At 39.2% G+C, this 10,357-nt stretch overlaps 1 pseudogene; it reads left to right on the top strand.

Annotated features, from left to right (window-relative positions):
* The first annotated feature begins 4,731 nt into the window (after window positions 1-4,731).
* On the top strand, window positions 4,732-5,602 carry LOC102826467 (annotated as a pseudogene).
* The last annotated feature ends 4,755 nt before the right edge of the window (window positions 5,603-10,357 follow it).

Raw genomic sequence — 10,357 nt, 5'->3', positions numbered from 1 at the left:
TGTGACTCTGTCAGGCATCCGTGGCTGCTCTGATCCTTTCCCCGCTTGGCCCCACACAAAATGGCGGCTCCTCGAGCAGCTGAGCGTCCCAAACCAGGAAGCAATGGATTTCTTGCTTCTGCCACAAATTCCCCACCTGTAAGTCTTCCAACCTTCTAAATATTCCTTTATATGTGGTTCAGAGTACTGGGACCATCCCAGTAATGACATTATTTTTGTGGATCCCAATTCTGTTGTTGGAAAACAATTTTTTAAAAACCAAAAATTTTCTTTTATTAAGTTCAAAATAGCCTGACTATAATTCCACTCATTGATCCTAGATCTTATATCCTGAGTATCAGAGTAGCAGTCTCTTTACCATTAAGAACAGCACTCTTAACATCGTAAGTTCTGAAGTTTTCTCTAGGCCAGATACTGATGACTTTCTTCATCATACAGTAAACTTTGTGAGGACGGATACTGTTTATCTTGCTCACTTTACTATTCCCAGTCCTCAACAAGGAGCCTAGCATATAAGTAGGCACTAAATGAATGCTTGTTGAATAAAGAAAACAGCACTTCTTAGAGACAGGAGTCCCTGGACGTTGTAAATGGTTAACTATCTCAGCTGCTAATCTAAAGATTGGAGATTGGAGTCCACCGAGAGATACCTGGTAAAAATTTTCAATTGCTGATTTTTTATAAATAAAAAATTGAAAACCTTAGGGAGCAGTTCTGTTCTGTACTTATGAGGTTGCTATGAGCTGTTAACTGGTAGAGCAGAGAATATTAAACCTTAGAAAGTTTAATTAAGTAGCTCAAGTTTGCATGACTAGAATGTTTGGGGGGCCCAGGCACACATAGTTTGTTCTCCCAGAACATACATTTAGCCTCCATGCTATCTTGCTAACAGCACTTTTTACATAGAGTTGGGATGGTCAAAAGAGCTCTGGGGATGCTAAGATAACTCGTTGACCAGAATAGGTCAATAGGAGGAGAGACTTTTCAATTGGTGACTGTAGCAGGAGCCATGCAACTGGTGTCCACATGGTACCCAAAATAAATAGGAAGGACTAGCTTCACCTAATGAGCATCATATCAGGATGCTCAGAGCCAAGACCTAACCACCTATACCATAATATATTGGAAGCAGGCAATGGCCAAAGGAAAGCACATAGACCAGGAAATTTCTTCTAAAATCTTTAGTGTATGTAAATCATTACGTTTCCAGCTATCATTTTGAGACAGAGAAAAGAAAAACCAAGTTGCCTCATTACTCTGCTTGGAGTTTATAGAATATTAACCCAAATGAGAGTAACCTAACTTAAAGAAACTGCCAAGGTTTGTATTTTTTTTATTACTCCTAGTAATAGGACTGGGGTTTTCACAGCAAGATAAACATTCTTTTTATTTGGTACATTTGTGCATAGGTTAAAAGCTGTAATCCTTTGTGAGGTTATTAAAAATGCTATGGTATTAATATTACCCACAAGATCTATAAAAATATTCCATATGATATTGCTATAGCTATTTATGGACCTTTGAGTCAGTTCCATTTCTCCAATCTGACTCACAGTGACAGTATGCACAGCAGAAAAAAACACTTTCCAGTTCTGTACCAAACTCAAATCTGTTATGTTTGAGACCATTATTGTGGCCACTGTGCAAGTCAAGGCAAAGTCTCACCCTCAGTAATTCTAAGGAGCAATCCAGCTATACTTCTTCCAAAAAGATTTGTTTTTTCTTATGGCAAACTTGCAATCAAGATGTATTGACAATTACTGGTGATTGGAATGCAAACCATGGAAAAAAAGAGGAAATGAGAAGTTGGAAAATATGGCCTCAGTGATAGAAAAGATGCTAGTGATTGCATGATAGAATTTTGCAAGAACAATTACTTATTTATTACAAATGTCTTTTTTAAAAAACATAAATGATGACTATGCACAAAAACTTCGCCAGATGGAATACACAGAAATAAAATTGACTACATCTGTGGGAAGTGACGGTGGAAAAGCTTCATTTCTTCAGCCGAAATAAAGCCAGAGCAGTCTGTGGAAGAGACCATCAATTGCTAATATGCAAGTTCAGTTTAAAGTTGATGAAAATTAAAACAAGACCCTGAGAATCAAATTATGAACTTGAACAAATTCTATCTGAATTTAGAGAGTATCTCAAGAACAGATTTGATACATTAGACACTAATGATCAAACACCAAAGAAGATGTTGTAATGGCATTAAGAACATCATACATGAAGAAATCAAAAGGTGATTAAGAAAACAAGAAAGAAGGAAAAGACAATAATGGATGTCAGAAGAGACTCTGAAACTTACTCTGCAGCTTAGAGATGCTAAAGCAAATGGAAAAATGAGTAAGCAAAAGAACTGAACAGAAATTTTCAAAGTGAAACATGAGAAGACAGTCAAGTTTTACAATAAAATGCGCAAATACATAGAATTAGAAAAACAAAACGAAGAACATTTTCAGCAATTTTTTTTAAAGCTTTTATTGTGAATTATGTGGATTTACATGGTAGAACATCAGTTTTACATTCATCCTATCTTATTTTGTTTCATTGCAATGATTATAATCCCCTCCATGCATCATCAGATAACCAAAGTGTACACTCCACAGGCCTGCCCCCCGGCCATCAGCACACAGCCCCTCTCCCTCCCTGAGTCTAGTGTCCCCAGCCACTCCATCTGTCAATGTCATCATGTCTGTCTCCATGCCTGGCTTCACTGCCTCTCCGGGTAGGGTCACACTCTCCGCTCTTCTCACTTGATGGTCCTAGGGACCTCCGCTCCTAGGCTGCAAAATCAATCACTCCCCTCCTTTTGTCAAAAAACATCTACCTGTACATTTCCAACCCTCAGTCAGTCCTGATGGCAATTATTCACTATTGTACCACAAGAGACTTATCCCCATTTCCATTTGCCAGCCCAGTCCCAACAGACTGGAAATCATTCAGTGGAGGTTCTACCTACCCCTGCCCTGTCTGGAACTAGACTCCCTCTTGAAAGCTTGTAAGCCAGTACTTCTTGCCTTTATACCCACCTACCCCATTTTTGGTAGCCAATGTCTAAGTTGCCCATCCTTGTCAACCATGTTGTACCGAGGGGGTGGGAGTGAACCTTGCTGTAAAGATCTGTTCCCTTTTTTGAGGCTACTACATCCATAAGTATAGGTAAATTTCATCAAATTGTAGTGGGTTACTCTTTTTTTTTTTTCTTTTCTTCTTCTTCCCTCTTCTTTCTTCTTCTAGTCAAGTTCTGATCATCCAGCCATTGAAGCCAGGTCAAGTGGATACTATCTGAAAGTATGGGTGTTCTTGTGCCTCTCCCCTCACTTCATGTCAACTGGATGCTTAACTCTCCGCTCTAGTCCTCTGTGGCCATGTCACTGCCTCTGGGCCCAGGAGTCCCTGGTCTTGCCTTACTGCTGGCCATCTAGGTCTCCATCCGAGTTCACATGGGTCTATTGAATGTGGTCGGGCTTAGCTTGCAAGTTCATTGCTGTTCCCCTCCCCCCCCCATCAGTGACCAGTGTGGTCACCAGCCAGACTACATGCCTGCTTGTGTATTCGCCTTGAGTTTTAGTCTTAAAAGGGAGTTTGCTCTGAGGGGATCCGACCACTTGCCTTGATGGCTCCCAGGCGAACAGCTTATTTGTTCTTGAGGTAATAATCAGACAGCCATTATTGTTTCTGAGTTTTCCTGCTGATCTTTCTTCACAAAGTATCTTCTGTTCTTCTAGCCTCTCCAGGCTGGTCTACTCGTTGTTTCCAGTGGAAATTTCCCACCTCAGACAATTCTGGATGGGGTTCTGGTTTCCACCCATGGTCTTATGCAATACAAAAGCTCCACAGGAGGCCTCTTTCACTGGGCAACTTCTAACCCCCTTTAAGGTATTCCAATCAGTTATAGGCTGAAGACAGACTTACAAGCTTTCTATTGTGATATTTCTGGCTATTCCTTTTCTCCCCTCCTCAAGTGTCTTTTTCACAATTGTAGGCAAGGGAAACCAAGATTCAAAAGACAGCCAAGCATCTTAACATTATTGCCCTCTTTTACCCATTCAAACCATGCCTCAATCCCTGTATCCTGGAGCCCTGTTGTTCAAAGATTCTGCATACATCATCATTTACCTCTGTCCCACTTAGCCCATGCGAACCTGCCTAATTGTTCTCCCATCAGCCTTGTTCTTCTATTTCCCTCCCCCTTCTTGTGTATTGTACACTCCACACCCCCAGCACCCAAGCTATCCTGTGTCTATGAGCATTTCTTAAGCTGAAAGAATTGCAGCAAAAATTCAAGTCTAGATTTGTAATATTGAAGGATTCTTTGGGGGAAATATTGACTGATGCAGAAAGCATCAAAAGAAGATAGAAGGAATACAGAGTTATTGTACCAAAAAGAAATGCTTGATGTCAAACCACTTCAAGAAGTAGTATATGATCAATAGTCAATGGTAATGGTGGTTGGAGGTACGGGAGTGATCACACGTTGGCTGCTGGGGAGAGCTGGATTCTCGTTTCAGGTCACTGCCAGAAAAGCTAAGTTTGTAGAGTTAGGATCAGAAGATCTGATCCTGATTACAGAACCATCCCTCATTTCAGAATCTTGGATATCCACTTCATCCTTCCAGACTATCCCTGAAAACCTTTTAAGATTCCATCTGAGAAAGTCCTAGGAGTTCTTGGAAGGGGAAGAAGGAAGAAGATTATTGGTTGGAATAAAAACAGGGCTGAATGAGTTCCAGAAAGCAGGATTCTCAGACTCGTGACAACAATCTGCAGAAGATGACAACTTCGAAAAGCTAACTAGAAGCAACATGCAGAGAAGTAAGATGAGAGGGGACCTCCTCTGGAAAGAAGACAGCTAGTCCTCAGCAGAAGAATCTGGAGCCAGCTCTTCCCGGCAGATGGGGGGGTGGGTCACTTTGCTGAGAACCCCCCTTCAGCATCTGTGAGAAAGATAAGGAAGAACAAACGAAAGTGTCCTGGAAACGGAGATGGTGGGAGTACTAGTGAAGCACCTCAGCCATCTCGGAAGAAAAGGGCCCGGGCTGATCCTACCGTTGAAAGTGAGGAGGCATTTAAGAATAGAGTGGAGGTTAAAGTGAGGATTCCTGAAGAATTAAAACCCTGGCTCGTCGAGGACTGGGACCTGGTTACCAGGCAGAAGCAGCTGTTTCAGCTCCCAGCTAAGAAAAATGTCAATGCCATTCTGGGAGAGTATGCAACTTGTCAGAGATCACAAGGCAGTCTCGACAATAAGGAATATGCTGTTAACGAAGTTGTGGCAGGGATAAAAGAATACTTCAATGTGATGTTGGACACTCAGTGGCTCTACAAATTTGGGAGGCCCCAGTATGCTGAAATCCTCATGGCCCACCCAGTTGCGCCGATGTCCCAGGTTTATGGAGCACCACACCTACTGAGATTATTTGTGAGAATTGGAGCAATGTTGGCCTATACACCCCTTGATGAGAAGAGTCTTGCATTATTGTTAGGCTATTTGCATGATTTTCTGAAATATCTGGCAAAGAATTTTGCAGCCCTGTTTACTGCCAGCGATTACAAAGTGGCTTCCTCTGAGTACCATCGCAAAGCCCTGTGAGGGTCTACTGACCGCTCACTGTTAATGTCTGGGTATCTGTAAACACTTTTCTTTTGTTCTTAGTCTTTTTCTTGTATAATTGATACTCTCTAAAATTGTTAATGTTATCACAGGGCTTATATTTAAGTTTGTTTTCTGTTTGCATCTAACAGAAAATAAAAGGAGTGTAAGCTCCCTTTCGTATTTCAAAGTTGCTACCAGTATACACAGCAATTAGACAAAGAAGAAACATTCAGTAGAAAATTCTTGCCTAGTTGACAACATTGCTTGAATGCTGGTGGTTCTATCCCTTTGACACTACACAATTTTCTAATATGTGTTAATGCTACGTGACAAAATGCCATGATTCCTAGTGCCAACGGTTCAACTTACTGTATATACCTTGAAAACCCATGCATTTGTGCTCTCTCTCTCTCTCTCTCTCTCTTTTTTTTTTTTTTTAATGGTACTTGAAGTAAAACAGCCCATCCCTCTGCAAGTCATCTATGTTGTTCCTTAGGCATTCTATCTTTGCTCAAGTTGTTGAAGGATGGTGGTTTGTTTCATGGTTTTTGTATTTGAGTCTAATACACATTCTAACATGATAGAGGCAATACATTGTGTAGCCGCGGTTTTCTGAAAAGTTGATATTTTAGGAATTGTAGTTCAGATCTTAAATAAAATTTGTTTCTAAATTTCAAAGCAAAAAAAAAAAAAAAAAAGTCAATGGTAAGAGAAAAACCAGAAAACTTTAGTAAATATTAACCCAACAGAAATGAAGAAAATCAAAAGAAAACCCACAAGCAAAATGAAGTAGTTATGTGGGACTAAGAAACCAACAGTACCACAAAAAACAAAGCGATCAATGCACTGTTGTTGTTAGGTGCCATCGAGTCGGTACCAACTCATAGCGACCTTATGCACAGCAGGACAAAACATTGCCCAATCCTGGGCCAACCTCACTACTGTTGCCACGCATGAGTCCATCAATGCTGCTACTTGACCAATCCACCTCACTGGGGGTCTTCCTCCTTTTCTCTGACCCTCCACCTTACCAAACATGAAATCCTTCTCTAATGACTGGTCCCTACTGACAATATATCTGAAATAAGAGAGATGAAGTTTGGCCATGTTGGCCTCCAAGGAGCACTCTGGCTGTACTTCTTCCAAAACAGATCTATTGGTTCTTTATACTTATCAGTAATTACACTGAATGTAAATGGATTAAATACACCAGTCAAGAGTCAGGGAGATCAGAATGGATAATAAAAGAGGATAGTTCAATTTACTGTAAATAAAAAAGATAAAGACAGCTTAAATGCCCTTCAACAGAAGAATAGTTAAACAAACTTTGGTACATACACATAATGGAATACTATGCAACACTGAAGAATAATGATGAATCTGCAAAACACTTCACAATATGGATAAACCTAGAGGATATTATGCTAAGTTACATTAGTCAATCACAAAAGGACAAATATTGTATGAGACCAATGTTGTAGAAAGTTAAGAAAAGGTTTTCTTAATAAAAGAAAAAAAAAATCAATGGTAGATACTAGGGGACGGGAGAAAAAATTATTCGTGGGATATAGGATAGACACATGTTAACATTAGTGATGGGGCAGAAAATATACAATAAGAGGGAGGTTAGCAGAGGAAAGATGAAGGTAATGGGAGACACAGGAAGGAATACAAGAGTTAAAGTGAGTAGATGTAAATACTCTTAACTGATGGTAAATGGAGGGGATTGCAATCATTGTAATGAAATTAAGTATACGGTTTGGTGAATGTAAAACTGATGATCTGCTCTGTAAACTTTCATTCAATTCACAATAAAAAGTTTAAAGAAAAAGGGGGTGGGAGGGGAAAGAAGAATCAATGGTACTGATGGAAGAAGTCCAAAGTGTACGGAAGGCATCAGAAAAGAAGACTCAAAATTGATGGAATACAAATTCAAATCTTTCAACAAAGTGATACAGTACTGAAGGCACTCACTTATCTATACCAAGGAATTTGGAAGACAGCTACCTAGCCAACTGATTGGAAGAGTTCCATATTTGTGCCCATTCCAAAGAGAGGTGACCCAACAGAATGCGGAAATCATCAGAGAGCATCATTAATAGCACATGGAAGTAAATTTTTGCTAAAGATAATTTTTAAATGGCTGCAATCGTTTATTGACAGAGAATTGTCAGAGGTTCAAGCTATATTCATACAAGAATGACGTCAGATGTAGCTTGACTGAAAACAGAGAATACCAGAAAGAGATTTACCAGTGCTTTATTGACCATGCAAAGTCTTTCAACTGTGTGGATCATGACAAAATATGAACGACCTTGCAGAGATGGGTATTCTGTAACACTGAAATGTGCTCATGAGTAATCTGTGAATAGACCAAGAGGCAGTCATTCCTTCACAAGGGGACAGAGAAATGTTTCAAATCAGGAAAAGTGTGTGCCAGGGTTGTATTCTTTCACCATAGTTAATCAATCTGTATGGTGAGCAAATTATCTGAGAAGCTAGATTATATGAGGAAGAATGTGGCATCAGGATTGGAGGAAGGCTAATGAAAAATCTGTAATATGAAGATGGTACGACCTTGCTTGCTGAAAGTGAGAATGACTTAAAACACTTACATATGAAGATAAAGACCACAATCTTCAGTATGGGTTGCACCTCAATGTGAAGAAAACAAGAATTCTCACCATTGGGCCAATAAATGACATCCATTTAAATGGAAAATAATTGAAGTTGTCAAAGACTTCATTTTGCTTGGATCCATTATCAATACACATGGAAACAGCAGTCAAGAAATCAAACAAATTTCATTACGTTAGGCAAATCTGTGTATTTGCAATAGCTTCATATACATGTAAAAATTAGACAATGAATTAGGAAGACCATGGAAGAATTGATGCATTTGAACTATGGTGTTAGAGAAGAATGTTGAAAGTACCATGGACTATTAGAAGAACAAATCTGTTCTAAAGAGCCAGAATGCTCTTTAGAAACCAGGATGGCAGACATCATCTGTCATACTTTGGACACATTGTCAGGAAGGACCAGTCTCTGGACATCAAGCTTGGTAAAGTGAAGTGTCAGTGAAAATATGGAAGACCCCCAAAGAGATGTATTGGCATAGGACAGCAGTAATGGGCTAAAGTGTAACAATGACTCTAAAGTTGGCTCAGGAGCAGGCAGCATTTCATTCTGCTGTAAATTAGGTCACTATAAGTCAGAACCAGCTTGATGCCACCTAACAACAACTGGCAGGCCAAGCTACTTTTAAGTAATCATCACCAACACCATAATTTAAATGTGTCCATTCTTCTCTCGTCTTCTTTATTTATTGTCCAGATTTCTTATGCTTTGAGATGATTAAAAATACCATGGCTTGGTTCAAATGCACCTCAATGCTAAAAGGGACATCTTTTCCATTTAACACTTGAAAGAGGATTTTGACAGCAGATTTGCCTAATGCAATACATCCTTAGATTTTTTAGTGCTGCAGAAATGAGTGTTTTTTGTGGATCCAAGTAAAATGAAATATTTGACAACTTCTGTCTTTTTCTCTTCTTGTGATTTTATTTATTGGTCCAGTTGTGAGGATTTTCATTTTCTTTACATTGAGATGCAATCCATATTGAAAACTGTACTCTTTGATCTTCATCAGTAAGTACTTCAAGTCCTCTTTTATTCCAGCAATGTTGTGTCATCTGCATATCGAAGGCTGTTAAGGAGTCTTCCTGATACCATGTTCATTTTCATATAATCCAGTTTCTTGGATTATTTGTTCAGCATAAGACTTAAATAACTATGGTGAAAGGATACTACCCTAATACACACCTTTCTTGATTTTAAACCTTTCAGTCTTCCCTTGTTCTCTTCTCATGATTGTGTCTTGGTTCACGTACAGGTTCCTCATCAGCACAATTAAGTGTTCTAGAATTCCAGTCCTTCCCAATATTAACCATAGTTTATTATGATCCACACAGTCCAATATCTTTGCATAATTGATAAAGCAAAGTAAACATTTTTCTGATATTCTCATCTCAGTTACAGAGCATCTGATATCAACAATGACATCCTTTGCTTCATGCCATTTGTGAATCTGGGTTGAATTTTTGGCAGTTCCCTGTGGATGTGCTTCTGTAATAATTTTTAAATTATCTTCAGCAAAACTTTACTTGTATGTAATATTATTAGTCTTGTTTGATGATTTTCATATTCTGTTGGATCAACTTTCTTTGGAACGGGCACAAGAATGAGTCAATTCCAATCAGTTGGCTAGGTAGCTGTCTTGCAGTTTCCTTGGCACAGAGAAGTGAAGGCGTGCAGTGCTTATCAGTTTTGGAAGCATTTCAATTTGTATGCCCTCAATTCTTATAGCCTTGTTTTTCCCCAGTGACTTCAGTGCAGCTAGGACTTCTTGCTTCAGCACGAGCAGTTCTTCATCATGTCCTGTCCCTTGAAATGGTTGAATACTGACCAATTGTTTTTGGTACAGTGACTCTGTACATTTCTCCCATCCTTTTTTTTTTTTTTTTAAATGCTTCCTGGGTCATTCATTATATTGTCCTTAGAATCCTTCTGTATCATTTGTCAAGGCTTGAATTTTTTAGCTTGAAAATGCTGATTGTGTTCTTCCCTTTGGGCTTTCTGACACCAGGTCTTTGCACATTTCATTATACTTTGCTTTGCTTCTCCAGGGGCCCTTTGAAATTTTTTATTTAGCTCTCTTACTTTATCATTTCTTTGGATCACTGTCCAAAA

This window comes from Chrysochloris asiatica, unplaced genomic scaffold (genome assembly GCF_000296735.1).
Source record: "Chrysochloris asiatica unplaced genomic scaffold, ChrAsi1.0 scaffold00031, whole genome shotgun sequence".
Lineage (NCBI taxonomy): Eukaryota > Metazoa > Chordata > Mammalia > Afrosoricida > Chrysochloridae > Chrysochloris > Chrysochloris asiatica.
The sequence above is the reverse complement of the archived record's forward strand: the minus strand, read 5'-3'. Positions and strand labels throughout refer to the sequence as shown.